Raw genomic sequence first — 15,658 nt, forward strand, 5'->3', positions numbered from 1 at the left:
GATCCTGAGGAGCAACCTCCTTTTTGGCTTCCTCGATGGAACTCTCACCCATCCTTCGGAGAGGATCCCTGATCCCGCAATGGCGAAGGATGGTGGCGCGCCCGCGACCATCCCCAATCCGCAGTGCTCTGTCTGGCATCAGCAAGATCAGGCGATACTCATCACAATTGTTTGTTCCCTCTCCGAGGTTGTTCTCGGTCTGATGATGATGGTCTCCTCATCCTAGGAGGCATGGAAAACCGATACCTTCGATCCGGATTATGAATTGTAGTATTGTAAGCTTTTTCCCTAGAATACCTAGGTTTAATCGAACCTTGGCAAGCACTGCTAAAGTGGTATGAAGGAAACGTTTACAAGACTTGCTAGTTGATTTTATCTTACGTTAGCTGACCTTTCCAGTCTGCTTTGCTTGGTGTTGTGTTCAATGGATGAAGATAGGCCAGGGTCAAGAATTCTCCGAAAATTATGCATACATATAGAAATGAAGCACAATATTGTGTAGCTCACCATGAGGGAGCAGTATCGATGCAAGGATCATGTTCAGGCAGCAAATGCAGTAGGTATGCACATTACAAATATTGGTCAATCCACACTACCTACTTCTTTACACTCATTACATCTAAAAAAATATTATTCATGTTCCATCGAAAAAAATGCTTATGATAATAATGTGTTCTTTGAATTTCACCCTTGGTATTTTCTTGCCAAGGATCGGGATTCGACAGCGGTTCTTATTAGAGGGAGATGTTGTGGCGGTCTTTATAATCTCGATGTGTCATCCATCAAGTAGGTTTTCAACAGTATCAAGGTGTCTCGTGATCAGTGGCATTCGGGCTTAGATCACCCAGCCACTCCCACAATTCAGCATATTTTACATTGTTTTGACCTTTTCTCAGTGTTAGTAAATAAAGCTATAATTTGTGATGCCTGTCAATAAGGCAAGAGTCATTCAGTTGCCATTTTCTCTTTCTACTCGTATTACTATTGCACCTCTAGAGATTATTTATTCATATGTATGGGGTCTTGCCCAAAACTCTGTTAGTGGACATCAGTTTTATGTCAGTTTTGTTGATTCATATAGTCGCTTTACTTGGGTTTACCTTCTCAAACATAAAAATGATGTGTTCTGAATTTTTCTTCAGTTTCAACAACATGTTGAACGACTTTTGGGTAGAAAGATCTTACATGTGCAATCCGATTGGGGGAGGCCAGTACCATCGCTTAAATAAATTCTTTTCTGATATTGGTATCTCGCATCGGATTTTCTGTCCTCATACTCATCAACAAAATGGTACTGCTAAAACAAAACAATGGCACACTGTTGAAACAGGGTTAACCTTACTTTCATATACCTCTGTTTTTTTTAGATTTTGGAGTGATGCTTTTTTCCACCGCATGCTTTCTCACTAATCGCCTACCTAGTCATGTTATCTCTAGGCAAACTCCAATTGAGCATCTATTTGGTGAAACTCCAGGCTACACATTCTTTAAGGTTTTTGGTTGTGCATGTTGATCTCATATACGAGACCCATATAATAAAAGAAAGCTTAAGTTTTGATCCAAGCAATGTGTCTTCCTAGGCTATAGCTCTCTTTGCAAGAGCTACAAGTGCCTCCATATCCCGACCAACCGTGATTATATACCGACCAACTCCTCCACTCCACAAATTTCTTCATCTCCTTTACATTCTGACCAATTTGTTGATGCCGCACACACTCCTTAGCTTCTTGCTAACCATGGTGTAGGTGTGGGGCGAGGCGCTCGGCTTGAACTACTGGATACAGATGATATTGCATGTTCTATCGCTGATCCAGAACAGGCACACGTCAATCATGACGATTGGTTGCATGGCCTTGGGACGCCCGCCCATGCACTGCCCGTGTGCGGCCCGCCCGAGTGTGGCTTGCTGTCTCTGGCACGGCTTGCCTCGCCTTCCCCGCTGGCACTATGCTGATAGCGGTTGACGGGCTTGATGATTCCACAGAAACTAAGCCAAAAAGATCTTGATACGTTGGGACTTCAAGTGCAGAGTGTTGTATCAAGGGAGTATCTTCCCCACAAGGGTGACTCGAGGGTTTATATCGTACTCTCGGGGAACTGGATGGAAGAGTATTATTTTCTCTCTTCTTCAAGCAATCCTGCCAGTAAAATAAATGCATTGTGTCCCCAACTTCACCGTGTGGTTGTCAAGCACTTCACCGTGTGGTTGTCAAGCACAAGGTTTCACGTAAGTAAATAACACAAGTAGAAATTAAACTAGATTAAACAACAAAGTAAAAACTGTAAAAAGGTTGATTGTTTTTGGTGATTTGGATGCAAATAAGAAAGATAAGTATTTTTGTATTTTCGGAATAAAATAGTGCAGCAAGTAGAAAACAATGTAAATGCAATATAAAGGTGTTTCTTATGATAAAAATTGGACCCGGGTTCATGGGTTCACTTTACTATTCTCTTGTAAAGTTGTGGTGGACAAAAAACAATTCATCAATGAGATATGAAGGTACAAATAATATTATATGTAAGTTCGGATTTAATATAGGCATCACGTCCTAACATAGATATGATGCAACGACACACCTCTCTTATGCTCCACAAGAATGAAACTTCATCAATCTTATATTAAGAATTAACAGAGCATAGCAATAAGTACTTTGACATGAAATTTAAATATCAAATATGCTACCTTAAACAAACAAGATCATCATTACTGTCACATGATGAACATTACACATGCATTCACTTTATCCCTAATAAGGTAGCAAAAGATAGGCAAAACCAAAAATATCTCTTGAACATATTCTCACTCTCCAATCACTAAAACCCTGCTACTCCATCTAACACACACATCACCCCACACACGCTCTTGCATAGATTTTGGATCAGAACATAAACTTAAGAACGGGGTACATAGTATGCATCTATCAATACATCTCACAAATATAATAAGATCAGATCTCATAAAACAATATCATAGAATAAGGATCCACCACATGGGTATTACAAATATGGCCATAATCATGATAGGCAGCTCATATGGCACTAAGTACTATGAAGAACATGAGAGAAATAGATCAAGCTACTGCCACAAATCCGTAGTCCAGAGGTGGACTACTCCCTCTTGATCATGGTGATGATGATGAAGATGTTGGAGAAGGTGGAGATCCCTCTGGCGGTGATCTCGACAGAGTTTCCCCTTCCAATCTTCTCTGCAGCAGCCTCTGTCTTGGTGTTTCTGTCTTTCTGCGGCGCTCTCCTCCCGAGAACTCTTCGGGGCCATATATATAGTGATCTTTAGGGAAAAATATGTTGGCTCGCGAAAGAATTAGGGCAAACAGACGCTCGAGGGTTGAACGGGGGTGGGTGGCGCGGCCTAGAAGTCTGGCCGCGCCACCTGGCCTCGTTTGGCTCTCAGGCCTCTCCAGGTGTGCTTCAAAATTCCATTGTGTTCCTCCCGATGAAAAAATAATGCTCCAAATATCTCAGGTCAATTTAACTCCGTATAGGTCCCTGAAAGTGAAAAATACGCGAAACAGGGTTTTCCTGTTCTGCAAGGTTATAAACCAAATAAATGGGATCATTGGTAAATCCCCGTAAATCAATGTAAAACATGGTATTATAATCATATATGTTGCAAATATGCGGGAATTCAGTATGATATAGGACAAAGTTCATGTATGCATTTTACATGCCTCAACATCTTCAAGCTTAACTTATGCTCGTCCCGGGCATGAAGGTGATAAAACTAACATGAACTTTGGAGTTTATAATATATAGCTTCTAAATAATCATGCAAAGTATCACAAGGTTAAATCAATCAATAATGAATAACAACAAGTAATATGAACTCATAAAGTGATAACTCTTACATTCTACATAGCATGCATAAAAGTAAATAGCATTGTAAGTAACATGAATGACAAGTACTTATGAATCATAAATCATGCTTGAGAAAATCCTATGGAATTGTTGGAAGACTTTGTGTCTTCTCTTTTTTTCAGGAATATTTCTTTTGACTCTTGAACTCAAGAAAGTAAGCAGGAAATGCATGTGCTAAACCTTCAACATAATAATAAGGATGGGGTACCAAGTATCTCATGTATAAAGATATCTATGTGGCATGAGTTTGACCTCCTATAAGTAAGTGTTGCCTCATTTTCTTGAATGCTAAGGACTACACCTCTTGTTAATTAACTCCGGGTTACCCAGACCTTTCGACATACATGTTTTAACCAAGTGTCGGTGATCAGTGAAATCCAGTTTATATCCCAACAAAATGTTGATCAGTGTACTGCACCACCGCGTAAGTGTGCGTTTGGTTGGTGGATCCATAGGGATGGGTGATGACCCACAAGTATAGGGGGTGTATCGTAGTATCTTCGATAAGTAAGAATGTCGATCCCAACGAGGAGCAGAAGGTGTTGACAAGCAGTTTTGATGAAGGATTCACTGTAAATGCTCACAGACAAGTATTCAGGGGGTTTTGATGTAACAGATGAATAAAGTACGAGTAAGTAAAAGTGCGAGAGTAATAATTGCAGCGAGTGGCCCAATCCTTTTTAGCACAAAGGACAAGCCGGTTTGTTTACTTATAATAACCAAACGTTCTCGAGGACACACGGGATTTTAGTCTAGTGCTTTCGCTACATACGGCTAATTAATCTTCATTGTTTTGATAAGTGTTGTGTGGGTGAACCTATGCTAATGTACCGCCCTTCCTAGGACTAATACATACTTGTGATTATACCCCTTGCAAGCATCCGCAACTACAAGAAAGTAATTAAGATAAATCTAACCACAGCCTTAAACTCTGAGATCCTGCTATCCCTCCTGCATCGATATACCAACGGGGGCTCAGGTTTCTGTCACTCCGGCAACCCCGCAATTGGCAAACGAGTACAAGATGCATTCACCTAGGCCCATAAAGGTGAAGTGTCGTGTAGTCGACGTTCACACGACACCACTAGAAGAATAACACCACAACTTAAATATCATAACATTGAATATTACTCAACCATACTTCACTACTAACATTTAGACTTCACCCATGTCCTCAAGAACTAAACGAACTACTCACGAGACATCATATGGAACATGATCAGAGGTGATATGATGATGAATAACAATCTGAACATAAACCTTGGTTCAATGGTTTCACTCAATAGCATCAATAACAAGTAGAAATCAACACCGGGAGAGTTTCCCCTATCAAACAATCAAGGTCAAACCCAAATTGTTACAGCGGTGACGGCGTGCAGCGGTGGAGACGGCGGTGATGATGATGAAGATGATGATGATGGTGACGGAGATGATGTCCAGCTCGATGACGGTGACGATGGCGTCGATTTCCCCCTCCGGGAGGGAATTTCCCCGGCGGATCTCAGCCTGCCGGAGAGTTCTTTTCTCTCTGGTGTTCTCCGCCCCGCAGAGGCGGCTATGGCTCTTCGCGAAGTACCCCTGGAGCTTAGGTTTTCGGGACGAAGGCGTACGCGAAGAAAAGGAGGCGAGAGGGGGTTGTGGGCCCCCTCCTCACAGGGCGGCGCGGCCAGGCCTTGGGCCGCGCCGGCCTATGGGGTGGGCCCACCTCGGGTCCCCTCGGCTCCCACTTCTGGCTCCCTTCGTCTTCTGGAAAAATAGGATTTTTCATATAATTTCCGTCAACTGTTGATCTTCCGAAATATTGCATTCTCGACGACGCTTTTTCCGGCGAGAATCCCGACTCGGTGCGCGATCCTCCAATAATCATGAAACATGCAAAATAGATGAAATAACATAAGTATTATCTCCAAATATGAAATATATCAATGAATAACAGAAAATTATGATATAAAATAGTGATGCAAATTGGACGTATCAACTCCCCCCCAAGCTTAGACTTCGCTTGTCCCCAAGCGAAACTGAACTCGGTAAACAGGACCACTTGTTTATGGAGTGAAGAGTCGATAAATCAAATACGGACAAGAAGCATCATATTCATTCACACAAGACATTCTAGTGAACAACTTCCTCATATAACTCAACTTGAAACAAGTATAAGGTAATCACAAATAAAGGTGCATAAAAAATCATAGTTGGTGATGGCAAACTTCGTTCTTGGTCAGAGAACAATTAATAGGTTATTCTTATCTATCGAGCAGCGCTCTCATGTTAAAGTTTATATGGCTCATCTTGCATACTCAATCATAATGATCATTGATAAATTTCAAAACTATATTCATTCAGATAAAACTTGTACTAAACAAGGAAGAGTAAAAGACATGATGAAGTAAATCACAATATAATGGTTTGATCACAACAACTCAAATGCTTGCTTGAGATGGAGGGAAATAGGTTTACTGACTCAACATAAAGTAAAAGACAGGCCCTTCGCAGAGGGAAGCAGGGATTAAATCGTGTGGTAGAGCTTTTTCAGTTTTGAAATCATATAAAGAGAATAAAAGTAATATTTTGAGAAGTGTTTGTTGTTGTCAACGACTGGTAGCGGGTACTCTAACCCCCTTGCCAGACAAACTCTCGAAGAGCGGCTCCCATTAAGACATTTTCATTTTGGGTGGCACCCCTTCCAACCTTACTTTCACAAACCATGGCTAACCGAATCCTCGGGTGCCTGCCAACAATCTCATACCATGAAGGAGTGCCTTTTTATTTTAGTTTTATTTAGATGACACTCCTCCCAACCTTTGCTTTCTCAAGCCATGGCTAACCGAATCCTCGGGTGCCGTCCAACAATCACATACCATGGAGGAGTGTCTATTTGTAGTATCATGAAAGTTAATTAATCGGGGCTGGGAACCCCATTGCCAGCTCTTTTTGCAAAATTATTGGATAAGTGGATGAAGCCACTAGTCCATTGGTGAAAGTTGCCCAACAAGATTGAAAGATAAAACACCACATACTTCCTCATGAGCCATAAAACATTGACACAAATAATAGATGATAAATTTTGAATTGTTTAAAGGTAGCACACGAAGTATTTACTTGGGATGGCAGGAAATATCATGAAGTAGGTAGATATGGTGGACACAAATGGCATAGGTTTGGGTTGACGTTTGGATGCACGAGAAGCATTCCCTCTCAGTACAGGTCTTTGGCTAGCAAGGTTAATTAGCAAGCACAAAAGTTGAGGGAAACAAACGAATATACATGTGATAGAAACAATCATGCATCTTTCTTGTAAGCACAAACAATTTTAACTTCAGAATAATAAGCTATGAGCTAACAAGAAAGGAAGACAATGAAACAACTATATATATTCTCTTTTCTACTTAAACCTCAAGGTGTTGTTGCTATTGACCAATGCTAAGTTTGCCAAAACCAAATAGATTTACTCAATGCTCCCAAAGTGGTACCAATACTAAAATCAAGATCAATCATATAATAGAAATTCCAAACTAAAATAAGGTGTGCAATATGTAAATGATGAGACTTCTCATTAATATTTCATAACGATAACTCACACCAAGGGATACATAGACAACCGACTAAAGGAGAGATACTTCCACACTGCAACCCATCTTATATGATAACTTCCCTACTCATGATATGACACTACTTGATAGTAAAAAGTAAAAGGTAGTGATGATGTGATACCGCGGCACTCCCCCAATCTTGGAACAAACCAAGGGGATGCCAATACCGATGATGAATTACTCCTTTGGCGATGGTGGTGATGAATTCCCGACAAGCTTCTCCACAAGCTCCTGAAGCTCATCAATCTTGTACATGAGGTTGCGGATCATCTCCGAATTGTGCTCGACGCGATTAAGAAGTATGTCCGACGGCGAGTCCCAATTCTTGGAGTTATTTCCTCACCCTTCAGCTTCAGGCTTCGTCCTTCCTGCAGTGTTAGAACGATCTATATCCCAATTGCTAGGCAATGCTGCCTTGGGAGTCCTTTCAATTTGATTATTGTAGATTAGATTGCGGAAGGGATGGTAAGTGCCTGAAGAAGATGTCTTTGGAGCTAGGTAATGACGTGGAACCCTTCCTCCGGTGCGAATTCTTGCGCTCCTGTTTGCACTAAAAGGGTTATCCACCACTTTGATGCTTGCGACGGTAGCACGCGGGTATGCGCACGAGTCTTCCTCCACTTCTTCTTCATCTTCTTTCTTGACGCTCTCGTCCACCTCTTTCCACTCGGGATCTTGAATATCTTCATCCGAAAGCCCCTTGCCCTTATTGTTGGAGGCCATGGTGCTCCTAGATTGAAAATAGATCCTGGCAGAAACAGCTCGAAACAAAACACGTCGAGAAAACGATATACGGACCTCCAGGGGTCCGGGGGATTATATAGCAGGAATTTTTATGTCATAAGGAAAGTACCAGGTCGAACCGGAGTCGGAAAGGGGCGACGAGGCGGCCAGCTCATAGGGCGGCGCGGGCCAAGGCCTGGCCGCGCCGGCCTATGGGGGCACGCCCTCGTGCGTCTCCTCCACTCCGTTTCGATCTCGTAATTTTTCATATTTTCCAAAAACAGCAAAAACATTGTTCGGAAAGTAAATCGCGAACTTTTTATTACCTGTACTGTTACCTATTCAAAGTCGAGTTCTGGCGAACTGTCAATTTGACCTTTGATGAAAGCCTCTGGTGTTTCCACTCGAATAACATCAACATCTACATTATAAGAATCACCTGAGATATAATGCTTGAGTCTTTGTCCATTCACCATTTGCGTGGCATTGCCTTGGAGAGAACTAATTTTAATTGCTCCTGAACGATACACCTCCTCAACAACATATGGCCCTTCCCATTTCGAGAGTAATTTCCCTGCAAAGAATCTGAGACGAGACCGATACAATAGGACTTTATCCCCAATATTAAACTCTCTTTTGATAATCCTTCTATCATGCCATTTCTTAACTTTCTCTTTAAAGAGTTTAGCATTTTCATAAGCTTCACTTCTCCATTCATCTAGAGAACTTAATTGCAGCAACCTCTTATTACCGGCTAGTTTAGGATCTTTGTTTAGTTCTCTAACAGCCCAATAAGCTTTGTGCTCTAGTTCTAAAGGTAAATGACAAGCTTTTCCATAAACCATTTTATAAGGTGACATTCCCATGGGGTTTTTATAAGCAGTTCTATAAGCCCATAGTGCTTCCTTCAATTTACTAGCCAAATTCTTTCTAGTTTTATTAACAGTCTTTTGCAAGATAGATTTAATTTCTCTATTTGATAGTTCTACTTGCCCACTAGTTTGAGGATGATAAGCGGAAGCAATTCTATGATTAATACCATATTTAGCAAGAGTTTTTCTAAAACCACCATGAATAAAATGAGAACCTCCATCTGTCATAATATATTTAGGAACTCCAAATCTAGGAAAAATAATGTCTAAAAGCATTCTTAAAGAGGTCTCACCATCAGCACTTTTTGTAGGTATGGCTTCCACCCATTTAGTAACATAATCAACAGCAACAAGTATATGAGTGTTACCTTCTGAAGAGGGAAAAGGTCCCATGAAGTCAAATCCCCAACAATCAAATGGTTCAATAACAAGAGTATAATTCATAGGCATTTCATTGCGTCTGGAGATATTACCAACCCTTTGACATTCATCACAAGATAAAATAAACTTCCTTGCATCTTTGAAGAGAGTTGGCCAATAAAAACCTGATTGTAGAACCTTTTGCGCGGTTCTATCTCCGGCGTGATGTCCTCCATAAACACTACCATGACATTTACTCAATATCTCTTGTTGCTCATATTCGGGAACACATCTTCGCAGAATACCATCCACTCCTTCTTTATATAAGTGTGGGTCATCCCAAAAATAATGCCTCAAGTCATAAAAGAATTTCCTCCTTTCTTTGAAAGCTGAAAAGGTTGGAGGCAAGTACTTGGAAACAATAAAGTTAGCATAATCAGCATTCCAAGGTCTTTCTCGCGAGATCATCTTTATTACAGCCAATTGTTCATTTGGAAAACTATCATTAACGAAGCAGGATCATAAGCAATATTTTCCAATCTAGACAAATTATCAAAGAACAGGATTATCAGCACCTTTCCTATCTACAATATGTAAATCAAATTCTTGCAACAGAAGTACCCATCTAATAAGCCTTGGCTTAGCATCTTTCTTTTGCATAAGGTATCTGATTGCAGCATGATCAGTATGAATAGTAACTTTTGAATCAACGATATAAGATCTAAACTTATCACAAGCAAAGACTACAGCTAACAATTCTTTTTCAGTAGTAGCATAATTTCTTTGAGCAGCATCAAGAGTTTTACTAGCATAATGAATAACATTCAGTTTTTTATCTACTCGTTGTCCAAGAACAGCGCCTACAGCAAAATCACTAGCATCACACATAATTTCAACTGGTAAGTTCCAATCAGGAGGTTCAACTATAGGGGCAGTTGTTAAAGCTTTCTTTAGAGTTTCAAAAGCTTCCTTACAATCATCATCAAAAACAAAAGGTACATCTTTTTGAAGAAGATTAGTAAGAGGCTTTGAAATCTTGGAGAAGTCTTTAATAAACCTCCTATAAAACCCAGCATGACCAAGAACACTACGAATACCTTTAACATCCCTAGGATAGGGCATCTTCTCAATGGCTTCAACTTTAGCTCTATCAACTTCAATACCTCTCTCGGAAATTTTATGCCCCAATACAATTCCTTCATTAACCATAAAGTGGCATTTCTCCCAATTAAGAACAAGGTTAGTTTCTTCACATCTCTGCAAAACTTTATCAAGGTTCCGCAAGCAATTATCAAAAGAATTTCCATAGACGGAAAAATCGTCCATGAATACCTCTACAATACTCTCACAAAAGCCATGAAAAATAGCAGACATGCATCTTTGAAAAGTAGCAGGAGCATTACATAAACCAAAGGCATACGCCTATAAGCATAAGTTCCATAGGGACAAGTGAAAGTGGTTTTCTCTTGATCTTTAGTTTTATGACAATTTGTGAAAACCCGAATAACCATCAAGAAAGCAAAAATGAGTATTTTTAGATAACCTTTCTAACATTTGATCAATAAAAGGCAAAGGGTAATGATCTTTCTTAGTAACCTTATTAACTTTTCGATAATCAATGCACATTCTATACCCTACAACTACTCTTTGAGGTATGAGCTCATCATTATCATTAGGCACAACAGTCATTCCTCCTTTCTTAGGAACACAATGCAGGACTAACCCATCTACTATCGGCAATAGGATATATAATACTAGCTTCAAGGAGTCTTAATACCTCATTTCTTACCACATCCTTCATCTTAGGAATTAGACGACGCTGAGGTTCAACAACGAGCTTCGCATCATCTGCCATATTAATGGCGTGTTGGCAAATAGAGGGAGAAATCCCCTTCAAGTCATCAAGAGTGTAGCCAATAGCACCTCGGTGTTTCTTCAGTATTTCCAATAACCTTTCTTCTTCAAACTCTAAAAGCTTAGAACTAATAATAACAGGATATATTTTCTTATCATCAATATGAGCATATTTAAGATTATCAGGCAATGGTTTTAAATCAAAGACAGGATCTTCCTTTGGTGGTGGTGTTCTACCCAGATCTTCCACCGGTAAATCATGCTTAAGAATAGGTTGACGAAGGAAAATTTCATCAAGCTCATCTCTTTCTTCCCTAAAAGCTTCACTCTCACTATTCTCCAAATGTTGCTGCAAAGGATTACTAGGAGCAAGAGCAATAGATGCACACTGTTCAACTTTAAAATCACTATTAGGCGAATCAATTTTATAAGGAGTTTTGGTAAATTTAGAGAAGTTAAACTCATAAGATTCACCAGCAAATTTAGTCAAAATTTTCTCTTTCTTGCAATCTATAATAGCTCCACAAGTATTTAAAAAAGGTCTAACAAAAATGATACGACAATATTTAGTAGCGTGAGAACCAAGTACCAAAAAGTCGGAGGATATTTAATCTTACCACATAGAACTTCCACATCTCGAACGATACCAATTGGAGAGATAGTTTATCTATTAGCCAGCCGAATAACCACATCAATATCTTCAAGTTCACAAGAACCAATTTCGTGCATAATCTCCGTGTAAAGCTCATAAGGAATAGCACTAATACTTGCACCAATATTACATAAACCATAATAACAATGATCACCAATTCTAACAGATAGCATAGGAACACTAGCTTGCTTGGACTTATTAGGATGTGAAACAATATTAGAGGCATCTTCACAGAAAATAATATGACCATCCTCCACATTTTCAGTCACAAGATCTTTAATAATTGCAACAGCAGTTTCAACTTTTATTTGTTCTTCAGGTTCAATAGGTTTCTTTTCACTTTTATGAACCGCACTATTTATAACAGAGTACTCCTTCATTTTAGCAGGGAAAGGAGTTTTTTCAATATAAGCTTCAGGAATAACATGATCAACAGTTTCCACTACAACACATTTATTTATAGACGAATCAATTTTATCTTTATACGGTTCATGATACTTATCAAAGTTCTTCTTAGGCAATTCATAATGAGAAGCAAAAGCTTTATAAAGATTTGCAGCAACTTGAGAATCAAGACCATAAGTAGCACTCATATTACGAAATTTATCAGTATCCATAAAAGCTTCAATGCATTTATAATCATAATTTATACCTGATTCTCTATCCTTGTCGTTCTCCCATCCTTCAGTATTTTCTTGGATCCGATTAAGAAGGTCCCTTTTAAACTCTTCCTTGTTGCGTGTAAATGATCCGTAACAAGAAGTATCCAGCAAGGTCTTGTCTTGAAAAGAAAGTCTTGCATAGAAATTATCAATAATAATATTACCAGGAAGCTCATGAATGGGGCATTTGAGCATTAAAGACTTCAATCTCCCCACGCTTGGGCAATACTCTCTCCTTCATGAGGCCAAAAATTATATATGCGATTCCGATCTTTGTGAATCTCACTTGGAGGATAGAACTTAGAATAAAACCAGGGCACAATATCATTCCATTCAAGAGAATCCCCATTATCCAGTAATTTATACCAATGCGCCGCTTTACCAGACAGCGATATAGAGAATAGTTTCTTCCTCACTTCATCCATAGCAATACCTGCACACTTGAATAAACCGCATAATTCATGTAAGAACAGTAAATGATCTCCTGGGTGGACAGTTCCATCCCCTGTATAACGGTTATCCACTACACGTTCAATAATTTTCATAGGTATTTTGTATGGTATTTCTTCCTTACCTGGCGCCTCATCCACTACCTTTGCAGTAGTAGTAGATTTCCCAAATAAACACTCAAGAGAAGATCTCTCCATAATGAATTATAGCGAGGCAGAAATAAAATCAGCACAAACAGTAGAAATTTCCCTTACCAATTCCACTTACCAATAGCGCTTCACTCCCCGGCAACGGCGCCAGAAAATAGTCTTGATGACCCACAAGTATAGGGGGTGTATCGTAGTATCTTCGATAAGTAAGAATGTCGATCCCAACGAGGAGCAGAAGGTGTTGACAAGCAGTTTCGATGAAGGATTCACTGTAAATGCTCACATACAAGTATTCAGGGGGTTTTGATGTAACAGATGAATAAAGTTCGAGTAAGTAAAGTGCGAGAGTAATAATTGCAGCGAGTGGCCCAATCCTTTTTAGCACAAAGGACAAGCCGGTTTGTTTACTTATAATAACCAAACGTTCTCGAGGACACACGGGATTTTAGTCTAGTGCTTTCGCTACATACGACTAATTAATCTTCATTGTTTTGATAAGTGTTGTGTGGGTGAACCTATGCTAATGTACCGCCCTTCCTAGGACTAATACATACTTGTGATTATACCCCTTGCAAGCATCCGCAACTACAAGAAAGTAATTAAGATAAATCTAACCACAGCCTTAAACTACGAGATCCTGCTATCCCTCCTGCATCGATATACCAACGGGGGCTCAGGTTTCTGTCACTCCGGCAACCCCGCAATTGGCAAACGAGTACAAGATGCATTCCCCTAGGCCCATAAAGGTGAAGTGTCGTGTAGTCGACGTTCACACGACACCACTAGAAGAATAACACCACAACTTAAATATCATAACATAGAATATTACTCAACCATACTTCACTACTAACATTTAGACTTCACCCATGTCCTCAAGAACTAAACGAACTACTCATGAGACATCATATGGAACATGATCAGAGGTGATATGATGATGAATAACAATCTGAACATAAACTTTGGTTCAATGGTTTCACTCAATAGCATCAATAACAAGTAGAAATCAACACCGGGAGAGTTTCCCCTATCAAACAATCAAGGTCAAACCCAAATTGTTACAGCGGTGACGGCGTGCAGCGGTGGAGACGGCGGTGATGATGATGAAGATGATGATGATGGTGATGGAGATGATGTCCAGCTCGATGACGGTGACGATGGCGTCGATTTCCCCCTCCGGGAGGGAATTTCCCCGGCGGATCTCAGCCTGCCGGAGAGTTCTTTTCTCTCTGGTGTTCTCCGCCCCGCAGAGGCGGCTGTGGCTCTTCGCGATGTACCCCTGGAGCTTAGGTTTTCGGGACGAAGGCGTACGCGAAGAAAAGGAGGCGAGAGGGGGCTGTGGGCCCCCTCCTCACAGGGCGGCGCGGGCAGGCCTTGGGCCGCGCCGGCCTATGGGGTGGGCCCACCTCGGGTCCCCTCGGCTCCCACTTCTGGCTCCCTTCGTCTTCTGGAAAAATAGGATTTTTCATATAATTTCCGTCAACTGTTGATCTTCCGAAATATTGCATTCTGACGGCGCTTTTTCCAGCAGAATCCTGACTCCGGTGCGCGATCCTCCAATAATCATGAAACATGCAAAATAGATGAAATAATATAAGTATTATCTCCAAATATGAAATATATCAATGAATAACAGCAAATTATGATATAAAATAGTGATGCAAATTGGACGTATCAATGAGATGGGATGGATCCATAGGGATGGGATGGGATCTTGAATGGTCCACCTTTTAGCGTTTGTTTGGTTTGAAGGGATCGGATGCGGTTAGGACAAGCTGCAATTAGCTTAGATTAGCTAACACCAATTATCTTAGAGTCGTCAATCTCAATTAGCTCCAAATTAGACAGATAAAGGAAGGTCCAATTTCCCAGAGCCGGCCATCGACAGGGACTTCCATTGACGGTCTGGGTGGTGGCCGATCTTGGACGGGATGAGGGACGTGGACAGGAGCATAGCGCCGCGACGCCGACGCCACCCCGGCGGCCCAGAAGAGAAGCGCCAGAGCCCCACGCGCAGGCCCATCCGCATCTGCGACGGCGTCGTCTCCAGTGACTCTGGTTCTGGACGATGCACAAGATGGAGCCGCACAATCCATGGGTGGCGGCCGGTCTTGGGGCCAAAGGATGGGTGGGCGAACGTCAGGGAGCTCCCGACGGGCGGGGGTGGAAGAGACTTTTTGGAGGGAGGGAGACTTCAGGTGGTCGGGCCGAGCTCAGCGGCAAGAAAGGCGAACTCAGCGGCGGAGCGATTAGATACGAGGAAGAGATATTAGGCAGCGGTCCACGTTGTTAGAAAAAAGTGGATGGAGAGGTTCGGCCGATTTTGAGGTATCGGTTGGTTCAGGATTTTCAAGGAATATTCCCTCGTGGGGATGGTCCCATCCTCATAACTTTGCAACCAAACACAACAAAAATAGGGACCATCCCATCCCATCCCTATTGCGATCCGAAACCCAGTTGTTAAGCTCCAGCT

The sequence above is a fragment of the Lolium perenne genome, chromosome 5, assembly GCF_019359855.2.
Source record: "Lolium perenne isolate Kyuss_39 chromosome 5, Kyuss_2.0, whole genome shotgun sequence".
Taxonomy (NCBI): domain Eukaryota; kingdom Viridiplantae; phylum Streptophyta; class Magnoliopsida; order Poales; family Poaceae; genus Lolium; species Lolium perenne.